We start from the raw sequence: 26,844 nt of genomic DNA on the forward strand, positions 1-26,844 counted from the left end.
ATGTGAAATGTTTAAATGTTAGCACTGATCCAGGAATCCACAAATTGAATTTCATCAATCTTTTATACATCTGGTAAAGTCCATGATATATTCTTCCACGGAATGACCATCCATTTTCCGAAATCTATCAAATTCTGACCATGCCACACAGGCATTTAACAGATCATCTTTCTTGTAAATTTCATTCAAGAACTCTAATAGAAGGTCCAAATTTTCATCACTATCCAACTGGCAGGTATCCAGCTCAGAAAATACTTTATTTCTGATCTTACTTCTTTACTACAAGGCCTTTTTTGGTCGGGACGCAACCTGTGTCCACATGTCTATTTCATTCTTACACTGGTCATATGGTTCAGACTCCAAGAACATTGAAGGGTAACCATACCCTGACAATTTACTCTTGCTTTCTGCCATTTTTCACAATGGTTACCAGGGTAGAGTCATAGAGTCATCAATGGAATTTTACGCTCCCCGCAGGAGCGGTCTGGAGGCAAGGGGGGAGGGGGCGTGTTGTTCCCATCACCTTCTTGCCCCCATTGCAATTTTACGAGCCTTGGCAGAGATGACAAATGACCCACCCACCTCAGGCCAATTGAGGCCCTTAAATTGCCACTTAAGGGCCTCCTCCCACCGCAGGTGGTTCAGTAGCTCAGAAGGCCGGCCAGTAAAACCTGGTGCCCTTCAAGCGGCTCTGGGAGGGCCCTCCTGATCGGACACCCTGTGCCTGATGGCAGGTACCCCCGTGACACAAGCCACCCCACTGGAGCACCTCCCCCACCTCGAGCAACCACTCCCTGCCTCCCTGGGGCCCAGCTGATTGTCCCTGGTGAGGCCCTAACACTTACCTGCATTCAGGGACCTCATCCATGTTGCTGGTCCTGGCTGGGTGTAGTCTGGGACCGAAGAGCTGCTGGCCCACTGATTGGCCGGCAACTCTTGGAGGCGGAACTTCCTGCCTCAGAGGGACGGAAGTCCCACCCAAGGCCAATTAAGGGCTTGGGCCACATAAAATCATGGCATGGCTTCCAGGCTGGCGGAGGCGGGCTTGCCACCGACTTTGTCTGCTGGTGGGTGGGGCCTCTGGCCCAATGTATTATTCCAGACACAGAGTCATTTTACGGCACAAAAGGAGACCATTTGGCCCATCGAGTCCATGCCAGCTCCCCACGGAGCTGTGCAGTCAGTCCCACTGTCCGGCTCAATCCCCGTAGCTTTGCAAGTCTATTTCTCTCAGGTGGCCATCCAATTTCCTCTTGAAGTCATTGATCGTCTCTGCTTCCACCACCCTTGTGGGCAGCTAGTTCCAGGTCATTACCACCCACTGCATAAAAAAGTGTTTCCTCATATCCCTCTGCATCTTTTGCCCAAAACGTTCAATGTGTGTCCCCTAGCCCTTGTACCATTTATTAATGGGAACAGTTTTTCCTTGTCTAACTTGTTGTTATCCCCCTGAAAAATGTTTTCTTAGTTTCCAACATTCACCTTTAGGCAACCGTCCTCTGCTACCATATTATATTCCAGAAATCCAGTTGATGAAGGATCGAACTGGAGCCAATAATTTTTTTTTTATTCGTTTGTGGGATGTGGGCATCACTGACTAAGCCAGCATTTATTGCCCATCCCTAGTTGCCCTTGACAACTGAGTGGCTTGCTAGGCCATTTCAGAGGGCATTAAGAGTCAACCACATTGCTGTGGGTCTGGAGTCACATGTAGGCCAGACCAGGTAAGGATGGCAGATTTCCTTCCCTAAAGGACATTAATGAACCAGATGCGTTTTTACAACAATCGACAATGGTTTCATAGCCACCATTAGACTAGCTTTTAATTCCAGATTTATTAATTGAATTCAAATTTCACCATCTGCCGTGGTGGGATACGAACCCATGTCCCCAGAGCATTAGCCTGAGCTCTGGATTACTAGTCCAGTGACATTACCACTACGCCACTGCCTCCCCGGCAATTACACACATTTACAAGCATTTTTTACAGAGTTACACATTACAGTTTCAATCTGTGTCTATTTATAGATGCACAAGTGAATCCCAGTTCATGCCCACCACTTGCATACAATTAAATACAATTAATAGCCATTAACAATATGTGAGCTGGTGGCTACATGTGTCAAACTGAGTTATGGTGCTTCTTCTTCATCGCTGTCTTCCTGCTCCTCCACCTTTTCTCTTCCACCACTGCCTAACCAGGTTGCAGTTCTTGTGTATCTGAAAGGAGACAGGCACCACGTAGGGTTGTGGTGAGGGGAGGGGTGAAAGCAAGAGGTCCATACTAACACTATCTTCAACTTGTAAATCAGAATAGATTGTGGGATGAGGGGAAAATGGGATGTGAGAAGGAGGATTAGGTATCAGCATACCATCATTGTTGATATTTTCAGCCCTGTCGCTGGCCACTGCCTCAGCCATGGGTGCTGCAAGGATGGTGATCACTGTCTCCTCCAAGGGGGTGAAGGCATGCAGCTGTGCCTGTCCCCAGCTGGTTAGGTGTTCCTGTCTCTGGTTGTGTGCCACCTTGTTCTGGAAGAGAGATGGGGAAGTGCATCAGGGAGTGTGGTGCAATGCATTTGGGTGATGTAGTTAAATAGCTGCAGTGTGTGCAAGCTGAGTTGTGAATGTGAGGCTTGCAGCAGTTCTACGTGTATGAGGGTGTGGTGAAACTATGAGTGTTAGGCATGTGTCTTGATCGATAGAGATTGTTGGTAGTTCAGTGATGGGAATGTGGTGCATTGAGCAGTGTCTGAGGCTAATGGGGCAGTTGGTGGGATATGTTACTTGAAGATACATTCACTGACCTTGATCACTTGTGTGATGTCATTTAACTCTGTGCACTGTATCCAGGTCCTTAACATTGACTATCCTGGCCATACAGTCCCATTGCCTTTGCAAAGATTGTCTGGAAGGCCTTCTGGCCCTGTGTGGATAGGTGGCATCTCTCATCCTCTCCATCTCCTGCACCAAGATCTCCAATCCAGTGTTGGAAAATCTTGGAGCCCACTCTCTGCCATGTTATGCCATTACTGAGTATTCCCTGGGCCAGAATCACTTTTAGAATAACTTCAGCACCTGCTGCAGCCACAATGCACCTCCCCTTTAATTTATTTAAAAAGACATTTCTTTTTAACATCCTCAGTGTTCTTTATTTCGAAAGGAGGAAAAATCTGTCAATTCCTACTCCTGATTATTATTCAGTGGATTCTGGCTGGAAATTGTGTGTGCAGGCATAAGTTAAGGACAAGATCAGGCTATTATGTGCTAAATGAGCAAATATTGCATTCACTATTTATGGATAAATACATCATGACACTTCCCTTGATCATTCCAAACTCAACTCCTCCTTTCCTTTCTTAACACACAGTAACACCGTTCTCTTCTCACAGACCATCACTTGCAGAAACACCAACTACTTCCATTACTCCTTCTTCACCACATCAATCACTCACACTTCCTTTTACATTAGACAGCTCCCCATCCTCAATCCATCTCACATCCTCTACACCTCTTAACACATCCACTTTACGCACGAGCCCCACAAATGTCCACTCACCTTTTCAACACACACTTACTGCAGGTCAATGCAGCAAATGGTGCAATGAAAGGTGGGGGAGTCCCCAACATCTTCACACTCAACTAACAGAGCAAGAAGCCCTCAAGATCTTTAGCCCAGGCAGGGTCATGAGAATTGGGCCAGGAGAGGCTCTATTTCTTGATTATGCTCAGCGCATGTTTAACAACATCAGCCTGCATTCTCCAGACTGTTACCTGGTTGTGTTCAACTTCTCTTAAACATTTCTCCCTTTCTCTTTCTTCTAGGGCCTTCTCAATACCAAACCTCGATATGTAGAGCAGCCCTTGGAGGAGGATAATTCTCCAGAGGATGCAGGATCCGATAATCCAGCCCTCTACAAGATTCTGGAGGGGCTTGATGGGGTAGACATTGGGAGGTTGTTTCCCCTGGCTGGGGAATCTAGAACATGGGGGCACAGTCTCAGGATAAGGGACTGATCATTTAAGACTGAGATGAGAAGAAATTTCTTCACTCAAAGAGTTGTGAATCTTTGAAATTCTCTACCCCAAAGAATATATTTAAGGCTGATGTAGTGTTCCATGCATTCTCAGGCTTCTTCAGAAGGATATCATTATTTACAGTTATATTGGCAATAATCTTACTTGGCTTTCTCCTTTGCCCATGCTGTGACCTCCTTGATCAAACATTTAGCACTGCTCCTGCTTGCCCACTTTGTGGCTGCCTTCCGAAATCTGCATAGGATGTTGTGAGGTCTGGGCCCTGGGGCAGGATTCATGAGAGGTCCAAAGATCTTACAATTGGTTTGGTCTGGTAAATCTTGTCAAGAACAATGTCACTGATTGCTAGCAATCCATCTGGCTTCTGGGTACTAGCTGCTGTGAACTGGAACCCAAGGAGAAATTCCCGGTCATATCGCTTCTTGCCCTTTGGATTTAGCAATTTCCACTGCTCTTTTTTGAAGCTGGACATCAGGCTGTCATCAAAGCTTTCTTTGGTGCTGGTCTCAGTGCTTTCACTTTTGGAAATGGACTCTGAACCGTTCTGTTCAGATTCTAGCTCCTGATCCTCATTTCCTTCCATGTCTCCTTTATCAATCATATTAATATGTGCTCCGGTGGGATCAATGAGTTTGAAACCAAGCCAATCAAAAAAGTTTACCCCCATAAGGCTTCGGCCTTTAGCTACATAGAACAGGAAGTTGTCTAGGGTGATGTTTTTGAAGCAGACTGAAACTGTGATCATCCCCGAAACTTGAATGATCGAGTTGTCATAAGTTTGAAGAGTGTCTGTCGCAGGAGTGGGAGAGAATTGGGAAAAATACTGATGGTAGAGTTTGTCACTCAAAATAGAAACTTTCACACCAACATTGATAAGAAGAGACACTGAGATGCCTGCGATCTCGACTGTGCACTCCTTAAAGTGACCCGGTGCTTTACTTTTGGTGATGGAATATACCTGTTGTAACTCACTCTCAGGAAGAGACTCCCCTACATGCTGAACCGATGAAGTCTTTTCCTTTGACGACCTGCACATCTTTGCAAAATTATTCCATTTTGAACATGAGTTACACTTTTGCCCTGGAGCTGGATATGGCATTGTAACTTGATGAGGATTTCTGCATTTGGGCACAGTTTTGCAGGTAACTGACCATGATGGGGCACATTTTGATGAGGTTGCTGAGGTTTTCTTGACCTTAACCCTTGCACTGAAGCTAATTGGGCAAGCTGTGTCTGCAACCCTGAGTCTAAGGTTGCATGTCTGTATAGCCTCTTCCAATCCAACATAGCAGATTCGATTTGCACTACGAAGGTTATGGCTTTTTCCAAAGTTAAATCATCATCGTCCATGAGGAGATGTTCCCTAATTCGTGGAAATGAAGTCTTTTCAATTAATTGGTCACAAATTAGTTCATTGGTTACTGTGCCAAATTTACATGTAGATGCCAATTGCTGCATTGCTGTCACATATTGTTTAATGGACTCACCATGTCACTGGGATCTCTAGTGGAACATGTATCACTCTAACATCACGCTTTTCTTTGTCCCGCAGTATTTTCCGAGAGCGCTCACTGCTGTATCGAACGTAGACTTATCGTCTGAGAACTGCTCGAAGGCACGCTGTCCTTCTGCCCCTAAACAATGTACGAGTATTACTTTCTTATGATTTGCTGCTATATCTGGGCTGTCCATCTCTGTAGCGAGCAAGAAGGTCTTGAACCCCGAAATTCATCGCTCCCAACTCAAAGGAGGATTTCCTGGCATCAGCAGGAAAGATTCTGAAGCAGGTAACCTTAGACATTGTTCACTCATCTTTGTCGCCAAGTTTTTGTTGTGTTTACACTGGGTTTAATTTTGATATCCAATTTAACTCTGAGCAATGCAGTTATCACACTGTATTAAATAATTAACTGGTTTATTTAAAGCACATCAACATTAACAATAAAAAATCTACAGATTGTGGCACATGTCTTTGCAGCAGCCTGTGTCTGTGAGCAGGATTCAAAATGTCTCTTGAAAGCTTCTAGAAATCTCCAACTTCTACTCTATAGCTCCACTCGTAGGTTTAAACAATAAAAACTCATCAGTCAAACACTACAAGGAGCAAAGAAGTCTTGGTTCAATTGTATAGAGCATTGGTGAGGCCGCACCTGGAATATTGTGTGTAGGTCTGGTCCCCTTGCTTGAGGAAGGATATGTTTGCCATGGATGGAGTGCAGTGGAGGTGCACCTGACTGAATCCTGGGATGCTGGGATTGTCCTATGAGGAGAGATTGAGGAGACTGGGCCTGTTCTCTCTGGAGTTTAGAAGAATGAGAGGCAATCTCATAGAAATTCACAAAATTCTTAAAGGGATAGACAGGGTAGATGCAGAAAGGATGCCTTTCCTGGCTGTGGGGTCGACAACCAGGGGACACAATCTCAGAATAAAGGGCAAGCCATTTAGGAATGGGATCAGGAGGAACTTCTTCACTCAGAGGGTAGTGAATCTTTGGAATTTTCTGCCCCAGAGGGTGGTGGAAGTTCAGTGACTGAGTAAGTTCAAGACAGAGATCGATAGAGGTCTAGTTGCTAATGGCATCAAGGGATATGGGGATAGTGCAGGAATATGGCATTGAGGTAGACAATCAGCCAATATCTAGAATGGTGGAGCAGGCTTGAAGGGCTGAATGGTCTACTCCTGCTCCTATTTTCCTATGCCTCCTGGGAGAAGATCGGTCACTTACCCCCACTGACCGGCCTTTGTTAAAACTGGAAGTGGGTGAATTGGGGTCGGATTTAAGATTTTTAATATGTTTACATCCCAACTGACCCAAACCCATTCATTATTGGGGATTAAAATTCCCTGTATGTCTGGGAGGTATTTTACTACTCGGTAGTAATCAATACAATAGTAATGTGTACAATTGATACATTAAAAGATATTGTTCACAAATCTGGGAGAAGATGCCATATCCATTAGATGGTAAAATATTTGCAAAGTAGTAAACAGCAATGGAAACAGTCTCTACAATTTCATGGAAGAAAAATGTGGTACAGACAACTCATTGGTGGAAACTCTGGCCAATACCACACAGATAGGAGATAACATGCAGCTAATTTTCTGTGTTGTTTGAAAATGGGTTAATACCTTTTTCAGGCATTATTTCAATCTACTAATAAAATGAAAGGTGTGCATCATTTTTTAATAGGTGATTCAATGCAATATAACTGGTTAGTGGGAACTCAGCTAATCACAGCACACCTACTATCCCTGACACTTTAAAATTTCTCAAACAGCTAATGTGTTACTTAACTAAAAAGAATAAATAGATATCTGTGGCATGGCAATATGTAATGTGTTGTATGATTGCATTTAAGAGTGATATCCCTTTAAGATCTTAGTATCCTAATGAGCTCAGTACCAGGACATAGTCATGTGACTCAGTGCCAGAGTCACTCTGCAACTGTAACACCTAGAGGCAAGTTATATAAATAGTTAGCTCTGTACTGTATATTAGTTTAGCAGTAAATAAACCTGTTTGAGATCTTCAACCAACTGGACTCCACACATCTCATTTATGTTGCATCAGACAACATAAAAGAACTTATTACGTAATGCACAACATTTTTTGCGAAGTGGCAGAGGTGTCATGGAAGTGTAGGTTTTTTTCTGTTTAAAAACAGTATGCCTTTAAAAACTAAGGGGCACAGTGTGCCAGCTGCACCTGTTCCTAGGCCACAGCAGGAGAGAGAACGTCACATGGTGTATTGTAACTTCTAACTGTGTGTAGAAACTGGCTAAAACCAGTTCAAACTGGAGTGTGCTCTGAGTGAATAATGGAGTTTGGTAAGTGAGTGAATTTTAAGGGTTAATCTCTCAGGACTAGTTTTTGTTTTGTTTATATCAAGCAATTAATTGAAATTCCTATTTCAGTTAAAAGGTAAGTTAGGTTTTGCAGTTTTAAACGGGGGTATACTAACACTCTGAGAATAGCTGTAGCTAGTTAATTCGGTAGCTAGCTTAAACTGGTTTCTCAGCTTTAGCAGAGATCTAGCAGAGCTGACACAACATTGTTTTCAGAGTATAAATTCAGGGGACTCTCAGTGCTGCTTGTCTGCATTGACTGCTGCTGGATGGCACAGAGGGCAATTCTTCTGTGAAGAAGGGAGTTTGGTAATTGAGGGAGTTTGGTAAGGAGGGGAACTATAAATTAAGAAGAAAATAAATTTGAGTGCACAGAGTGTAAAGTGAGAGTTTGGTGTGTGAGGGAGGAGCTCCTTTCTCTTTTTTTTCTTTCTTCTACCATTTTTAAGCCTCCAGTAGCTGCCTGTCTCTTTGGTACAGGGGAAGAAGTTAATTGGTGAGTAACTGGAAAGTTATTTTACTTCTGATCGTAATAAAAAGTTTTTAAAGTTATGTTATGGAAGGTCAGCTCAGCGAAGTGGAATGTACATCCTGCGGTATGTGGCAGGTCATGGATGCACCACGTGTCCTAGACAAACACATCTGCAGGAAGTGTAACCGGCTGCAGAAGCTTGAGCTCTGGGTTTCAGAACTTGAGCGGTGGCTGGAGTCACTGTTGTGCGTCCGCCAGGCAGAGGACAATGTGGATAGCACGTTTAGGGAGGTGTTCACACCGCAGGTTAGGACCATGCAGGCAGAGAGGGAATGCGTGATTGCCAGGCAGTCTAAGAGAACCAAGCAGGCAGTGCAGGAGTCCCCTGAGTCTATCTTGCTTGTTAATCAATTTTCCATTTTGGATACCGGTGAGAGTGATGGTTCCTCGGGGGAGTGCAGCCAGATCAAAGTCTGTGGCACCACGGATGGTTCAGCTGCACATGAGGGGAGGAAGAAGAATTGAAGAGCAATAGTGGTTGGGGGATTCGATTTCTGTGGCAGTAAACGTGGTTCCAGGATGGCGTGTTGCCTCCCCGGTGCCAGGGTCAAGGATGTCATGGAACGGCTGCACAACATCCTTCTGGGGGAGGGTTAACAGCCAGAGGTTGTGGTCCACATCGGTACCAATAACATAGTTAGGAAGAGGGATGAGGTCCTAAAAGCAGATTAGATTTTTTTTAGATTAGAGATACAGCACTGAAACAGGCCCTTCGGCCCACCGAGTCTGTGCCGAACATCAACCACCCATTCATACTAATCCTACACTAATCCCATATTCCTACCAAACATCCCCGCCTGTCCTTATATTTCCCTACCACCTACCTATACTAGTGACAATTTATAATGGCCAATTTACCTATCAACCTGCAAGTCTTTTGGCTTGTGGGAGGAAACCGGAGCACCCGGAGAAAACCCACGCAGACACAGGGAGAACTTGCAAACTCCACACAGGCAGTACCCGGAATCGAACCCGGGTCCCCTGGAGCTGTGAGGCTGCGGTGCTAACCACTGCGCCACTGTGCCGCCCAGATTTTAGGGAGTTAGGAAGGAAATTAAAAAACAGGACCTCCAAAGCAGTAATCTCAGGATTACTCGCAGTGCCATGTGCTGGTGAGCATAGGAATAGGAGGATTGATCGCTTGAACGCGTGGCTAGAGAATTGGTGTAGGAGGGAGGGCATCAGATTTGTGAGGCATTGGGACCAGTTCTGGGGCAGGTGGGACCTGTACAAGATGGACGGGCTACACCTTAACAGGACTGGAACTAACATCCTCGCAGGGAAATTTGCTATGTTGGGGAGGGTTTAAACTAGCTTGTCAGTGGGATGGGAACCTAAGGGGTAGCTCGAATTGGAAGGAAGTAAAGCTGGTAACAGGAGGTAGAAAAGTAGCAAGTGACATTAGAAGTCTGGCAAACAAAGGCGAGCATCAATTAGGCTTAGAATGCATCGAGTCAAGAAAACAAGGTTAAGGGCACTCTACCTGAATTCACACAGCATTCGCAACAAGGTGGATGACTTAAAGGCCCAAATAGAGGTAAATGGGTATGATCTAATTGCCATATCAGAAATGTGGCTACACGGTGACCAAGATTGGGAACTGAATATTAAAGGATATTCAATATTTAGGAAGGACAGGCAAAAAGGAAAAGGAGCTGGTGTTGCATTGATAATAAGGGATGGGATCAGTGCATTAGTAAGGGAGGATCTCAGATCGGAAGAACAAAATGTGGAATCTGTTTGGGTGGAGCTAAGAAACAGCAAGGAGCAGCAAACATTGGTAGGAGCTGTTTATAGGCCACCAAACAGTAGTGGTAGTGTGGGGCATGGCATTAATCAGGAGATTGGAGTAGCATGTAGCATGGGTAATACAGTAATCATGGGTAATAAAAACAAAAAGTGCTGGAAATACTCAGCAGGTCTGGCAACATCTGTGGAGAGAGACTCAGAGTTAACGTTTCAGGTCAGTGACCCTTCATCAGAACTGACAAAGGTTAGAAATGTAATAGGTTTTAAGCAAATAAAGTGGGGGTGAGGCAAGAGATAAGGGAGGTGTAGATAGGACAAGGTCACAGAATAGCTGACCAGAAGGTTGCTCCACGACCTTCTGGCCAGCTATTCTGTGGCCTTGTCCTATCTACACCTTCTCCTTTGTTATCTCTTGCCCCACCCCCGCTTTACTTGCTTATAACCTTTCACATTTCTAATATTTGCCAGTTCTGAAGAAGGGTCACTGACCTGAAACGTTAACTCTGAGTCTCTCTCCACAGATGCTGCCAAACCTGCTGAGTATTTCCAGCACTCTTTGTTTTTATTTCAGATTTCCAGCATCCGCAGTATTTTGCTTTTATTACAGTAGTCATAGAGTCATAGATAGTTACAGCACTGAAACAGGCCCTTCAGCCCACCGAGTCTGTGCCGACCATCAACCACCCATTTATACTAATCCTACATTAATCCCATATTCCCTACCACATCCCCACCTTCCCTCAATTCTCCTACCACCTACCTTCACTAGGGGCAATTTACAATGGCCAATTTACCTATCAACCTGCAAGTCTTTGGCTGTGGGAGGAAACCGGAGCACCTGGTGGAAACCCATGCGGTCACAGGGAGCACTTGCAAACTCCGCACAGGCAGTACCCAGAACTGAACCCGGATCGCTGAAGCTGTGAGGCTGCGGTGCACTTAAATCTACATATAGACTGGGTAAACCTAATGAGCACTAATGCTGTGGAGGATGAGTTTCTGGAGTGTGTTTGGAATGATTTTCTCGAGTAGTAGGTTGAGGAACCGGCTAGAGAACAGGCCATTTTAGATCTAGTATTATGTAATGAGAAAGGGCTAATTAATAATCTTGTAGTAAAAGAGTCTTCAGTGATGAGTGACCATAATCTGATAGAATTTTACATTATGTTTGAAAGTGAGGTAGTTCAATCTGAAGCCAGTGTTAAATTTGAACAAAGGAAATTATGAACGTACGAGGGGCAAATTGGCTGAGGTGGATTGGGAAAATACATTAAAAGGTATGACAGTACATAGACAATGGACAGTTTTTAAAGAAATATTACACGGATTACAGCAACTATACTTTCTTTCAAGACACAAAAACCCCAAAAGTAAAGGCAGTCAACCGTGGATAACAAAGGAAATTAAGAATTATATAAGATTTTTAAAAAAGGCCTATAAAGTTGCCAGAAATAGTAGTAAAATTGAGGATTGGGAGGATTTTAGAATACAGCAAAGGAGGACGAAGAAACTGATAAGGAACCGGAGAACAGAATTTAAATGTAAGCTAACAAAAAATATAAAAATGGACTGTAAAAGCTTCTATAGGTACGTAAAAAGGAAACGTTTGGCTAAGACAAATATGGTTCCATTACAGGCAGAGTCAGGAGAATTTATAATGGGGAATAGAGAAATGGCAGAGAAGTTAAATGATTACTTTATCTCTGTCTTCATTGAGGAAGATAAAAGAAATCTCCCAGAATTCGAGATCCAAGGGATTAGGGGGAATGAGGAATTGAAGGAAATTAGTATTAGTCAGATGGCTGTATTGGAGAAATTAATGGGGCAGAAGGCTGTTAAGTCCCCAGGACCTGATATTCTACATGCCAGAGTTGAAAGAGGTAGCTATGGAGATAGTGGATTCATTGGTGATAATTTTCCAAAATTCTAAAGATTCTGGAGCAGTTCCTGCAGATTGGAAGGTTGAAAATGTCACCCCATTATTTAAGAAGAGAGGAAGAGAGAAAACAGGGAATTACAGACCTGTTAGCCTTACATCAGTCATTGGGAAAATGCTCGAATCTATTCTAAAGGAAGTGATAAATGGACACTTGGATATTAATGATCTGATTGGGCATAGTCAATATGGATTTATGAATGGGAAATCATGTTTGACAAACTTGTTGGAGTTTTTTGAAGATGTTACTAAGCCAGAATTGATAAAGGGGAGTCGGTGGACGTGGTATACTTGGATTTTCAAAAGGCCTTTGCTAAAGTCCCCCATAGGAGGTTGGTTAGCAAAATTAAAGCACATGGGATAGGAGGTAATATATGGGCATGGATTAAGGATTGGTTAACAGCAGAAAACAGAGAGTAGGAATAAACAGGTCATTCTCGTGTTGGCAGGCTGTGACTAGTGGGTTACTACTGGGATCAGTGCTTGGGCTCCAGCTGATTACCATATATATCAATGATTTGGATGTGGGGACCAAATGTAGTATTTCCAAGTTTGCAGATGACACAAAACTAGGTGGGAATGTGTGTTGTGAGGAAGATGCAAAACCACTTTAAGGGGATTTAGAAAGAATTAGTGAGTCGGCAAGAATGTGGCAGATGAATATAATGTGGAAAAATCTGAGGTTATCCACTTTGGTAGGAGGAATAGATGTGTAGAGTATTTCTTAAAAGGTCAGAGATTAGTAAGTGTAGATGTACAAAGGGACCTGGATGTCCTTGTCAATAAGTCACTGAAAGCTAACATGCAGGTGCAGCAAGCAATTAAGAAGGCTAATGGTATGTTAGCCTTTATTGCAAGAGGATTTGAGTACAGGAGTAGTGAAGTCTTGTTTCAATTGTATAGACCCTTGGTTAGACTGCACCTGGAGTATTGTGTGCAGTTTTGGTCCCCTTACCTTAGGAAGGATATTATTGCCATAGAGCGAGTGCAACGAAGGTTCACCAGACTTGTTCCTGGGATGGCAGGACTGTCCTATGAAGAGAAATTGGGAAAACTGGGCCTGTATTCTCTAGAGTTTCGAAGAATGAGAGGTGATCTCATTGCGAGACTTCTGGCCACTGGCTGGAATATCGGCGTGGGATGGCCATCAGGACAGGGTAGGTGCTTATGCAGTCATTTTAATGTAATTAACATATTAAAATAAAGTCTCCATTGCCATGCGGCAGGGAGGCCGCCACGAGGCCTCGCCACTGCTGCTAAAATGGGGCGGGGCCATCCCGGCGTTGAGTCCCGTGGCGGGCCTCTCCCGGAAGGATATTCTGGGCCCCCCCCGTCATCGGGGAGCTTACAAAATTCAGCCCTGTATGTGCATAATCACTTCTGTCACCACAGTCAGCATCTTTCTGAATGTAATGATTCTTTATCATTTTTCCTCTGAGTCTGTCAAAGTTAATGGGAGGATTTCAAATTTTCCGCAGTGTTCCAGCTCCAAATCACAATCACAATCTCACGGAATACCATCTTGTGTTGTTTTTTTTAATGAAAGCACAGAATATTTATTATTTTGATGTTTATTATGTATAATAATTAACATAATGAAAGTGAGGTAAAAATTAAATATTGAAACATCAAATATTATGACACAGTATAAAATTTAATACAGCAAAGAGCAAGAATGACTATATATTTTTTAAAAACTACAGCAACTTGCATATATATAGTTTCTTTTAACATAGCAAAACATCCAAACACACCTACAAATGCATAATCAGGCAAAATGGACACTGAGCCAAAGAAGGAGATATGAGGAGGGGGTCACCAAAAGCTTGGTCAAAGAGGTGGGTCTATGTAGGGTTTTAGAAGAGCAGAGGGAGGTGGAAAGTTGGTGGGATTTCCAGAGCGTTGGGTTACTACTGGGGTGAAATGAGTGGATCAGACACAAAAGGCCAGAGTCAGAGGAATAGTAAGTTTGAAGGGAGTTGTGGGGCTGAAGGAGGGTACAGAGACAGGGGTGGGTAAAAACATGAAGAGATTTAAGCAAGAGGATGAGAATTTTAAACTGGAGGCATTGGAGGACTGGGAGCCAAGGAATATGTGTGATAAGTGAGATGGACCTTGTGTGGGATAGGATGCAGGCAGTAGAGGTTTGGATGAACTGACGTTTCTAGAGGATGGAGGATGGGAGGCTGGCCAGGAAAGCAACAAAATAGTTGAATCTGGAGGTGATAAAGGCTTAGATGAGGATTTCACTGGCAGATGGGCTCTGGCAAGGGCAGAAGTGGGAGATGTTATGGAAATAGAAATAGGTGATCTCGATGATACAGAAAATATAGTATTTTCAGTTCAGCTGAAGGTTGAATATTACACCAGGATTGAGAACAGTCTGATTCAGGCTGAGACGATACCCAGGTAGGGGGATGGAATTGGTGATGATGATATGAAGTTTATGGTGGAGGCCAAAGACAATGGTTTTGGTCTTAGAGTCATAGAGTCATGCAGCATAGAAACAGGCCCTTCGGCCCATCGCGTCCATGCCGACCATAATGCCTATCTATACTAATCCAACCTGCCTGCATTAATTCCATATCCCTCTGTGCCTTGCTCATTCAAGTACCTGTCCAGATGCCTCTTAAATGTCGCTACTGTTCCTGCCTCCACCACCTCCTCTGGCAGCTCATTCCAGATACCACAATTCTTTGTGTGAAAAATTTACCCCTTTGATCCCTTTTAAACCTCCTCCCTCTCACCTTAAATCTATGCCCTCTAGTTTTAGTCACCCCTACCATGGGAAACAGACTCTGGCTATCTAACCTATCTACGCCTCTCATAATATTATATACCTCTATCATGTTCCCTCTCAGCCTCCTTCGCTCCATGGAAAACAGACCCAGCCTATCCAATCTCTCATTATAAATCAAGCCCTCCAAACTAGGCAACATCCTTGTGAATCTTTTCTGCACCCTCTCTAGCTTAATCACATCTTTTCTGCAGTGCGGCGACCAGAACTGCACACAGTACTCCAAATGCGGCCTAACCAACATTATGTGCAACTGTAACATGGCGTCCCAACTCTTGTACTCAATGCCTTGGCCGATGAAGGCAAGCATGCCACACACCTTCTTCACCACCCTGTCTACCTGTGTTGCCACTTTCAGGGAACTATGTACTTACACCCCAAGGTCTCTCTGCTCAACAACACTCCCCAGGGCCCTGCCATTCACTGTATATATCCTGCCCTGGATTAACTTCCCAAAATGCATCAATTCGCACTTGTCTGCATTAAATTCCATTTGCCAATCCCTTGCCCACTTTCCCAGTTGATCTCTATCCTGTTGTAACCTTAGACAACCTTCTTCACTGTCCACTATACCACCAATTTTGGTGTCATCTGCAAACTTACTAATCATGCCCCCTACATTTACATCCAAGTCATTAATATATATGACAAACAACAGAGGGCCCAGCACCGATCCCTGCGGCACACCACTGGTCACCGGCCTCCAATCTGAAAAATGACACTCCACTACCACCCTCTGCCTCCTATCACCAAGCCAATTTTGTATCCAATTGGCTAGCTCACCATGGACCCCATGTGTTCGAACCTTCTGGACCAGCCTACCATGCGGGACCTTGTCAAAGGCCTTGCTAAAGTACATGTAGACAACGTCCATCGCCCTGCCCTCGTCAATCCTCATGGTCACCTCCTCAAAAAACTCAATCAAATTTGTGAGACATGATTTCCCACGCACAAAGCCATGCTGACTATCCCTAATCAGACCTTGCCTTTCCAAATGCATACAAATCCTGTCTCTCAGAATCCCAATCCAACAACTTTCCCACTACTGATGTAAGGCTCACCGGCCTGTAGTTCCCTGGCTTATCCCTGCTGCCCTTCTTAAATAAAGGCACAACATTAGCTATCCTCCAATCTTCCGGTACCTCACCCGAAGCTAATGATGATTCAAAAATCTCTGCCAGGGCCCCAGCAATCTCCTCCCTTGCTTTCCATAGCATCCTAGGATACACCTGGTCAGGCCCTGGGGATTTATCCACCTTAATGCGCTTCAAAACCTCCAACACCTCCTCCTTTGTAATGTTGACATGCTCCAGGATATCGCTGTTCCCTCCCTTGAACTCACTAGCTTCCAAGACCTTCTCCACGGTAAATACAGACGAGAAGTATTCATTTAAGATCTCACCCATTTCCCGTGGCTCCACAAATAGATTACCACACTGATCTTTAAGGGGACGTACTCTCTCCCTAGCTACCCTTATACTCTTCATATACTTATAGAATCTTTTAGGATTCTCCTTTATCTTATCTGCCAGGGAAATCTCATGGCCCCTTTTCGCCTTCCTAATTTCCTTCTTAAGTGTAGTCCTACATCCCCTATACTTCTCGAGGGACTCGCTCGATCCCAGCAGCCTATACCTGATATATGCCTCCTTCTTTGTCCTGACCAGACCCTCAATATCCCTCGTCAACCAAGGTTCCCTAAACTTGCCAGCCTTTCCCTTCCATCTATCAGGAACATGCCAGCCCTGAACTCTTCCTATCTCACCTTTAAAAGCCTCCCACTTGCCAGACGTCCCTTTACCTGTAAACAGCCTCTCCCGTTCAACTTTTGCGAGTTCCTGTCTGATGCCATCGGAATTAGCCTTCCCCCAATTTAGGAGCAGGTGGGCTGCCATTGTTTTCGCCTGCCGCCAAATTTCAGCCCAGAAGGTAATGTAGCAGAAAGGGAAATTATTCAGTTTGAGTAAAATAACAAAATGCCTATGATATAACACAGTTATACGAAATAACATAGGGAATAACACATAATGTTTAATTTGACGTGCAAAAATGATAAAAACTGAATAGAGTAACATAGCAAAGAGTGAGTGTAAAGTAACACTAAGGGATGTACACTGTGTAATATAACTAGTCTGTGAGATAGTGTAACAAAAGTGATATATCATTCTAATATCTTTGTGATCATTCGTAACTTCTTTTTAAAGAATAGAACAGAAGAAAACAGGTATAAACACAAGTTTTGAAATTCCCTCTGATGGGCTGGATAATCTCCCTAATTTCCTGATGTTGCCTTTTAAAAGTTGTGCTGTATATTATTTTGCATTAAAATCATCTCATGGATTAATGACTGAAAGATTATACTGAAAGATGATTAGAATTCAGCTGCAGCATGAAAGTTTATGCTATAAGGAGAATTTTAGGGTTTTACACTTTCCTGATGGATCACATATTGGAAATTCAGGGACTATTTTGCATTTTTTTGGCTATTAACATTCAGAAAATATTACACAATACTGTCCTGAGTTTCCAGATTCTTACTGCACACATTTTTACTGTAAAATAACAAAATCAAGTCAGCGGTTTAAAAGAAAAATATAGCTCGACATTGTCAACATATAAAGTTGCCATGTGTGGCTGCTGAGATATTCAAAAAGAAAAACATGGGAGCAGGGATTAAATTGATGGTATACTAGATTTTCAGGGTCTCTAAAGTGGGACTGGCAAATATTGGATTAGGAAGGGATAGAGGGAAAAAAACAAATAGAAAAGCAAACTTGGAAAGATAGATTATGGGAACTCAGTGTTACATTGAATTGGAGGGGAAATAGGTCCTAGTCTCCTTCATTTTCCATGAGACATGCTTTGTACAGGATCAACACAAACAGCATATGCATGAACAGCAGCCTAATTACAAAATTCTAAAGGCATTTTATGCGTTTGCACTTGCGGAGAACTGGCAATCAGATTTGTTATTCTTTGTCCTTCCTTTTGCCATGTAATCTCTTGCTTATCTTTCCAATATGACTGCAGCTGTGTTGATATTTTGAAATATCCCCACAGGTTAAGCTCACAAATGGTAAGTTTGACCTGGGCTCAGTATTTACTTTCATTTATCTCCCCTCCCCCAAATAATTCTGCTCAATTTGTCCAAAATTTGCTTTTAATAAACTGAAAAAGCAAATAAAAAAGCTTTTCTTAATTTTGCTACTTTTCTAATTTTGGATGGAAACAATCTTCAGAGCAGTGCTGAACACAGATGAATACCTTGTTAGTGGCTTTTACTGCTAATGCAGACCTATTTAAGAACATCTACTTTTCAACAAAAAAAACTGAACAAAGAATAATATGGCCCATAGATCTTACAAACCTAAGCCTCTAACCCCTAATAACAAAACCTAACAGACTGTTGAGCTCAGCATCACAACTGTGTATTCTTTGTTATTTTATACTCGAGTGGACATCCCATTGAATTGACTGTGGGGAGTAGAGCTGAGTATGGCTTAACCTTGGGCTGAAGAGTGGAGCAAAAGCAACTGTGACTGAGTGGCAGAGCAGAAGTGGCCTAAATCAGGCCCTAAGGGCTTTAATCAACCGCAATTTCATATTCTTTTTAGTATTGATTGATGTTACTAGAGAACTTTTCTTCCATTGTTATGCAGGCACATCGAAATTGGTGCAATAATGTCACAAAGTTAAAAGGGCAACTGGTAACAATGCAGGAGGGCCTGAAAGTATATGATGTCATGTGGTGGATACATTTGCACTAAATTTCATTTTTTCCCCTTGAAATGAAACCACTTTGTATATATGATTTTAAATAAATATATAATGATTATTATGCATTGATAGCCAATGTATAACCCCTAACCTCTTCAAAATGATCTGCTTAATCAGTTTTGTATCTCATTACATTTTTGTAAGACTGAGAAAACAAAAATCAATATCAATTTCATCAGGAGCACATTTAGCAGCAGATACAAAACACTGGCAAAAAACCTACAAAAATCTAAGTTATAATTACAATCCTTACAGTCTTTAAATACATCTGTCCCTTGTTTCTCCATTCCCTAAACACAGACAGAAAAAACATTGCTGTAAATTTTATTGTTTTTCAGATACCAATGTCCTCATGGCTACTGCAAATATTCACCTGTAATGTATTCTTCAAGTTGCCTGTTAACAAATTTTGCTTTAAAATGTGCTTGATAGCACATTTTAGTGGAGTTCCATACTGCTGTTCCAGTTGTAACAGTGGCAGAGCGGATATGGGGCACAGTGTAAGTCAGAGGGCAGTCAATGATCTGTATCATTTTCACCCACAGGTTGTACTTATCCATAAACAGTCGTGCTCCTGTCTCCTCTGAATGCCACTTACTATGTACAAGCTTGTACTGTCCATATACATACACACAGTTGTTCCAGGATTTGGTGAAAACAAGGGGATCAATGTGCATGGTCAGTTCATCTGTCAGCACATGCTGAAATCTAATTACTGCCACAAGTCTGGTATGGGATACTCTTTTAAGTGGAACCAATTTCTGAGACACTGAGCTGAATTTTCGGGAACCCCGAAGGCAGGAATGGAGGTGGGGGAGGAGCCCCGAAGATAAATCGCCAATCCCATAATCATCAGGGGAAGGGCGGAACAGGGATTCCACACCCCTCCCAATTGAACCCATCTAAATCAGTTAAAAAGCTCATTAAGAGCGTGTCAAGGGGTGACCTTTACATTTTTAAAGGTGAGGACAAAACGCCTTCAGAAACTGAAAAGGGTACAGAATGGGGAGCCAGTCAAGGCTACCCCAGGGCATCACCCTGGCTCCATAAGAGAGTCAGCAGGGCAAAGGGGGACTGGGCACTTGGTAAAGAGGTATCCCTGGCACAGCACAGATAGCAGGGAGAGTGTACACTCAGTGCCCGGATTTTGACTGGGGTCAACACCCTCCGGCATTGTGGGGACAGAAGAGCAGGGGCAAGGCTGCCAAGGACAATTGGACTCCAAATGGCAATGGGGGAATGACTCTCAGATTTTGGGCCCAGTGGCAATGAGGGGCAACACCATTCGCAGAAAATACGGAACCCCAGGCATCAGAAAGGCATGGGAGAGGAAACAGGGACAGGAAGGCAACGGAGGCCAAACCCTCAACACAGGATCGACCACTGAAGACGGAGCTACCTGGAAATGACCGAGAACTAATGCAGCAGGAGACTGCGACTCTCAAGGCAGATGGTCACAGACATCTGTCCCCTTGTTGCCCAAGATCTCACATCTCAAAGCACTGGTCGCCTTGTCCTGCCAGTAGCTGTCACAATCACTGTGGCCTTGAACTTCTTCGCTTCTGGCTCCTTCCAAAGATCAGCTACAGATCTTAGTGCTATCTCAAGAATGGCTGCACACCACTGCATCTCACAGTTCACGGATTCCCTCTTTGCCAGAGCTGGACAGCACATTCATTTACTGACAGATATGGCCTCATAGGAACAGAGGGCATTGGGTTTCACCTTTATCTCTGAATTCCCCCAGGTGCAGGGCATCATTGATTGCACCCATGTGGCCATCATGGTATCCGGTAACCAGCCAGTGAGATCCATCAACAGGAAGGCCTTCCAATCCCTCAATGTCCAACTGGTCTGTGACCATAACAAGAGCTTCCTCCATGTGTGCGCTTGCTTCCTGGCAACTGCCATGACTCCTTCATCCTCTGTCAGTCCAGGCTGCCTCAGATCTTCACTCTAACCCCCAAAGTGTGTGGATGGATCCTAGGATCCAAGGGAAATCCCTTGAAGAGAAGACTACTGACCCTTCTGTGGAAGCCCCAGACAGAGGCATTACAACCAATGCCACCTCCTCAGCAGGACAACCATTGAGCAGGCCATTCATCTTCTCAAGATGTGATTTTCATGCCTGGCCCCTCCTGCATGGGTTTCGGTCATTGTGGTGCTCTGCTGCACGCTCTATAACATGGCCCTCCAGCGAGGTGTGGACTTAGAGGACACTGAGGCCCTGGAAGGAGACAACTCATTAGGGGAAGAGCAGGATTAGGAAGAGAGAGAGAAGCAGTAAGAGAAAGCAGAGGGAGATAACGCCAAACTGAGAGGTGCCTCCTCCTGCCACCTTCCAGGAAGAGGACCTTCCTCCTCTCCCTCACGACCTCTAGCATTAGATCTGCCCTGCCCCACGTGTCAGACCTTTCGTTTTCCTGTGACATCTCACTTCCCTCTGGTGCAGAGGAAGGCTTTGGCACAAACTGAAGATCTTTCCCTCAGGACAACCAGCAGTTTCAGTGATAGCTGCTGTGGGAGTCTAACTGAGTCCCACACTTCATCTGACCCACCTCCATTCCCATCCCCATTTGCTCTAAGTGGGCAGGAAATCCTTCTCCATATCAATTAAAGGCTCACCCTCATGAAAATCTGAACTTTAATCAGTTTCCCACCGGAGGCATGTTTCTGACCCAAAAACTGACCTGGCTTCTATTTCACGCCTCTGTGGCAAAAATTCAGTCTACTGTGTCAACTCTAGTTTTTAATATCGGAGCAGACATTGTGTCATTATGCAGTAAAACTTCTACGCAAGGTACTGTGGGGTCTTAGGCTACTGAGCCTGTACCAAATTAATTCAACTACCAGCACAAATTTGGCAGTAAGTTGGTGACACAACAATAGCCTCTGATCATGAAATGTTCTAAAGGCAGTCACGAGGGGAATAATAATACTGTATTGTTTCAACTGCTGCTCTCCCCTGCTTTCTTTTAAAAAAATAATCAACTGAACTTTTATTTCTTTAATATTAGCCACTATACGCTTCAAATAGGATCAGTTCTAGATGATGTAACTTATTGTGACAGTTATAATATATTATTTATTTCAAAGCCAAGATATTGATCACCTTATGCTGAAAATGACAAATAGTATATGAGAAAGGATTTGGTCACTGAGTTCTATTAAAGGAATGATTGTGCTTTTTTGGGGGCTGTTAGCAAGTTCATTTTGGGTAGTTGTGATGCTACTTGCTTTAAACCTACTTTGTGGTCTACTATTTTTTGGTAGATTCCTAAGATCTAGATTAAAAGGCCCAATTAGTTTAGTTTTTAACTAAGAAATATTCTGCTAAAAACTTATATTATGTTATCTTGTGGATTAGTTTCGGTACTGCAGTTCATAGTCACAATTGGGGTCATGCCCAAAGTCAGGCGTGAACCAATTTCTAGTCCATGGCTCATCCCCTTAAAATATTAATCACCAGTGATGTGATATTTTTCTGGATGATTTGGAGTCACTGCCAGTGTCTCAGCAGCATTATTAGAAAATCTAACACTTCTTTATTTCCTCTGTAAGGCCATCATTGACACTAAAGTTCAAGCTTCAGATATTATGATCAAGGATTAAGTCCATCAGTTGAATGCATTTTCCTGTATTGCTGTTAGAATTACTGTCTGTGGAAGATTAAATTAATTGGGGATAAAAAAATGTAATATTTTACCATAATAAGTTGCAGTGTATTTAAACAAAGGAATTATAGTAGAGAACAATGGATTATCCAATTTATTTCTGAAGAGAGAGAGACTTGATAATGCACAAGTGACAAAAACAGAAACATGTTATGGAAGATTTTATTCTGAGTAGATCAAACTTGAATTTCCAATGTTTCCTACTATGCATTTACAATATTCATGCGGATAAAATATAATTCTCATTTATTGTCATCTCATGACATACACATCTGTTTTGCTAAATTGAAAATCTCCTAAATGAAGATTAAGTATTAAATTCCAAAGATTGCCTTGGTCCCAAACATGGATTTCTTTCATTCGTAAATTAGGCAACTGGCAAAAATGTCTCGTTCATTTTTACAACAATCAAAATAAATGTATTTTAAATTAACCATTTCAACTGTGCAGAGAGAAAAGAAAATTGTTTGGCCAGGTTGTGATGATATTTTGCACCTGGCATAGAATAAAAAACATATTCTATGGAATAAAAGTCCCAGTTTAATCTTGACAACATAAAACAATTACTTTAAAAGCAATTAACCAAAATATGCTTGAGGGCAATAATATCATCCCTGTGGTATAGTGAGCAATACTGCACACAGAACTCCAGATGAGGTCCAACCAGCACCTTTGAGAGTAATATCAACTCTTATTTTACATTCCTTTCTTCTAGTGCAACCTTGTTTGCATTTCCTTTTCACCCACAACATCCCTATACTGATCTGATAGTTCATTTTTTTTCCCATAATAGTTCCCAAATCCCTTTTCTGATCAATGTGCTTCATGAAGATTCATATGTCATATTGATCAGAAAAAGGGTTTAAGTATTGTTGTGAGGAGACAAAAATCACTGTATTATGAACCCAGTATATAGATGTTATGGAATAAAAAGCAAACAAGGTATGGGATTCTGCTAGTTCTGAAGAAGGGTCACTGACCTGAAATGTTAACTCTGCTTCTTTCTCGACAGATGCGACCAGACCTACTGAGTATTTCCAACATTTCTTGTTTTTATTTCAGATTTCCAGCATCCGCAGTATTTTGCTTTTATTTTAAGGTATGGGATTGCACTGGCAGAGAAAATAGAGTATTAACTGTGAGGTGATGTTATTATCAAAGGTACTGGATAGATATCATCTAGCATACTATGTGCAGTATTGCTCATTTTATATCATTGGAAGGATGTTACTGTCTTTAGGCATAGGGCAAAAAAATGGGACGGGGTAAAGTACCTCACGTTAACAATTTTTAAAGGGGTACAAAGATGATTTCCAGTTTTGTACTCATGCTAACCTTTTTGACCAAATTACATACAGGAGAAATGATTCACCAAGTAACAAGATATGGGCCGGAATTTCAGCCTCGGCAGATGGGAGCCATCCACTAACTGAAAAGTCGATGGCGAACCCGACTCCGTCTGACCTGGGGATCCAGACAGCACTTTGCGGTTCCCTGGCCTTTAATTGGCCTGAGGCAGGACTTCCACCTCATTGAGGCAGGAAGTCCTGCCTAATGGAGCTGCTGGCCAATCAGCGGGCTGGCAGATCTCTGTCCCAGCAGCGCTACTGGGAGTGGTGGCCACTGCTGGGGACTGCAACCCAGCCTCAGGAGGAAGATACTGCAACCCAGCCTCAGAAGGGAGACCCAGAAAACCAGTAAGTTTTTGGGGCCTAGCCGGGGGAAATCGGTTGGGCCCCGGTGAGGCAAGTGTGGTTGATTGGAGGGACGAGGAGCGTGTTGGGCATTGGGGGTGGTTGGGGCATCGGGGGCGGCCCTCCATTGGGCACAGGGTGCTCGATCAGGAGGGCCACCCGCCCAGGCTGTCGGAAAGCTGCCTACTTTTAACAGGCGGCTTTCCTTGGGCCTGGGTCACCTGCCAGCCAAGGGTAAAATCCCCTTGGTGGTGGGCGGAGGTCCTTAAGTGGCTGTTAACTGGCCACTTAAGGGCCTTGATTGGCCTGGGGCGGACGGGCCATTTTCCGCCGCCACCACCCTGCATAAAGTGGTAGCGGAGGTGGAACCGGGTCGGGAAGGGCTCCCCAAGCCTCCCGCTCCATTTTACGCCCCCTCACCGCCACCATCCCATTCTTTGGGAGTCGTAAAATTCCAGCCATGGTTAAGGAAGCTGAGAAAGTGGTTTCAAGTTGACAAACAGAAGTTTTCAAAATTATGAAGGGGTTTACTAAAGTAGATCCGCCTAAATTGTTCACACTCGATAAAGGGTTCAGAAAGTGGGGATCAGAATTTTTAAATTAGGAATTTAGGAGTAAATGGGGAATTCAGGAAGAACTATTTCATAGAAGGGGTCGTATATATCAAATATGTTACAGGGAAAGTCATTGCAGTGATTAGTATGTATGGTTTTCAACAACAAAATATGTTTCAGGAGAAAGAGGAGATTCAAATAGATGCTGAGAAGACAGCAAAGTGGGGTTAAGATTAACTAAAAAGAGAAAAGCTTGTTGATCCAATCGCCTTTTCCAGGTATTATCTTTTCGTCTGTTCCTACTGGCTACTTAAACAGTACCATTTACAATCTGGATTGGAATCTTAATTTTTGTTTCACAAGTAAATAGCCATTGATCTGGTCCTCATTAGTTATTCAGGTTTTTCATTAATGAAGTCAGCATTCTATTTATGATATACATTTACTGTTTGTGAAATAAACATATCCAATAAACATAATAGCTTAGTAAACCACTGCAAAAACAGCCATGCTATTGTAAGCTCATAAGTTTACCTATAATAATATCGGAAATGTAATCAACTATGGTGCTCTCATTCGTTATTGGTGTGTAAGGGAATTGATTTGTTTCTTAATGTAAATGCAGCCTCCTGCTTTTGGAATAGTTTCAGTCACAAAGGCAACACATTTTTTAAATGAATGGAGAGCAGGGAGTCATACTCAACAATGAATTTGGCAAGAAAGTGTGAGCAATAAAACAGAGATCTATCCTCAAAGATATTATACTAAGTAGAAATCAAAATAAGTCACATTTAGAGCCTGGTGGCAGAATTAGTTCATTTCAGATTGGGAATAGGTCAAAGAAAATCTCATTTTGTCACATTATTGATAGATAGAATGTACATACAGCATTTAATTCAATTAACATTTTTTAAAGTATTTGTGAGATCTAGTTTCCTTCTCTCTTCAAATGTGTCCTCTAATCTAAGTAATGATGGGGTAAAGGCTCACCGGTCACAGACAGTAACAGTAGCTATAAGGGGTACTTTATCCACTACATCCATTCGATTATATATTATATTATTAAAGATGTTATAGAAGGGCATTTAGAAAAAGTCAAGGTAATCGGGCAGAGTCAACATGGTTTTGTGAAAGGGAAATCATGTTTAACCAATTTATTGGAGTTCTTTGAAGGAGTTAGATATGCTGTGGATAAAGGGGAACCACTGGATGTATTGTACTTAGATTTCCAGAAGGCATTTGATAAGGTGCCACATCAAAGGTTATTGCAGAAAATAAAAACCCATGGTGCAGGGGGTAACATATTGGCATGGATAGAAGATTGGCTACCTAACAGGAAACAGAGAGTAGGCATAAATGGGTCATTTTCTGGTTGGCAAGATGTAACAAGTGGTGTGCCACAGGGATCTGTGCTGGGGCCTCAACTTTTTACAATTTATATAAATGACTTAGATGAAGGGACCAAAGGTATCTTTGCTAAGTTTGCTGATGACACTAAGATAGGTAGGAAAGTAACTTGTGACAAGGACATAAGGAGGCTACAAAGGGATACAGATAGGTTAAGTGAGTAGGCAAAGACCTGGCAAATGAAGTATAATGTGGGAAAGTGTGAAATTGTCCACTTTGGCAGGAAGAATAAAAAAGAAGCATATTATCTAAATGGTGAGAGATTGCAGAGCTCTGAGATGCAGAGGGATCAGGGTGTCCTCGTGCATGAATCACAAAAGGTTAGTATGCAGGTATATCACATAATTAGGAAAGCAAATAGAATGTTATCATTTATCACGAATGGAGTTAGGGTAGGGAGGTTATGCTTCAGCTCTGCAGGGCACTGTTTAGACCACATCTTCAGTATTGTGTACAGTACTGGTCTCCTTATTTAAGGAAGGATGTAAATGCATTGGAGGCAGTACAGAGAAAGTTTACTAGACTAATACCTGGAATGGGTGGCCTGTCTTAGGAGGAAAGATTGGACAGGCTAGGCTTGTATCCGCTGGAATTTAGAAGAATAAGAGGCGACTTGATTGAAACATAAGATCCTGAGGGGTCTTGACAGGGTGAATGTGGAAAGGATGTTTCCCCTTGTGGAAGAATCTCAAACTAGGGGTCACTGTTTAAAAATAAGGGGTCGCCCATTTAAGACAGAGATGAGGAGAACTCTTTTCTCTCAGAGGGTCATGAGTCTTTGGAATTCTCTTCCTCAAAAGGCAGTGGAAGCAGAGTCTTTGAATATTTTTAAGGCAGAG

The sequence above is a fragment of the Heterodontus francisci genome, chromosome 20 (assembly GCF_036365525.1).
Source record: "Heterodontus francisci isolate sHetFra1 chromosome 20, sHetFra1.hap1, whole genome shotgun sequence".
In the NCBI taxonomy this organism is placed as follows: domain Eukaryota; kingdom Metazoa; phylum Chordata; class Chondrichthyes; order Heterodontiformes; family Heterodontidae; genus Heterodontus; species Heterodontus francisci.